The 814-nt window shown below is 40.2% G+C and overlaps 1 non-coding gene across 1 annotated transcript; it reads right to left on the reverse strand.

The window, feature by feature from the left end:
* Positions 1–481: 481 nt before the first annotated feature.
* Positions 482–589, reverse strand: LOC130953055 (small nucleolar RNA R71). The gene has a single exon (XR_009075228.1). It is a non-coding gene; the product is annotated as a small nucleolar RNA R71 (small nucleolar RNA).
* Between the last annotated feature and the right edge of the window lie 225 nt (positions 590–814).

Genomic DNA, 814 nt, shown 5'->3' on the forward strand with positions numbered 1-814 from the left:
TGAAAGGACTTTGAAGAAGAAGCTAAGAGAAGCTAAAGCACAACAATCCAAAGAAAACCTTATAGAGAATCTCAAAAAAGAAAGAGACATCGCCGAACCTAACAATAATGCAAGGAAGATGTTTGGTGACTTTACTACACCAAATTCTAACTTCCATGGAAGAAGCATCTCAATCCCTGCCATTGGAGCAAACAATTTTGAGCTAAAGCCTCAATTAGTTTCTCTGATGCAACAGAATTGCAAGTTTCATAGACTTCCATCAGAAGATCCTTTTCAGTTCTTAACTGAATTCTTGCAGATCTGTGATACTGTTAAGACCAATGGAGTTGATCCCGAGGTCTATAAGCTTATGCTTTTCCTTTTTGCTGTAAGAGACAGAGCTAGAACATGGTTGAACTCTCAACCTAGAGATAGCCTGAACTCTTGGGATAAGCTGGTCACGGGTTTCTTAGCCAAGTTCTTTCCTCCTCAAAAGCTGAGCAAGCTTAGAGTGGATGTTCAAACCTTCAGATAGAAAGAAGGTGAATCCCTCTATGAAGCTTGGGAGAGATACAAGCAACTGACCAAAAAGTGTCCTTCTGACATGCTTTCAGAATGGACCATCCTGGATATATTCTATGATGGTCTGTCTGAATTATCTAAAATGTCATTGGACCATTCTGCAAATGGATCCATTCACCTGAAGAAAACGCCTACAGAAGCTTAGGAACTCATTGACATGGTTGCAAATAACCAGTTCATGTACACTTCTGAAAGGAATCCTGTGAGTAATGGGACACCTCAGAGGAAGGGAGTTCTTGAAATTGATGCTTTG

The sequence above is a fragment of the Arachis stenosperma genome, chromosome 9 (assembly GCF_014773155.1).
Source record: "Arachis stenosperma cultivar V10309 chromosome 9, arast.V10309.gnm1.PFL2, whole genome shotgun sequence".
NCBI classification, from domain to species: Eukaryota; Viridiplantae; Streptophyta; class Magnoliopsida; order Fabales; family Fabaceae; genus Arachis; species Arachis stenosperma.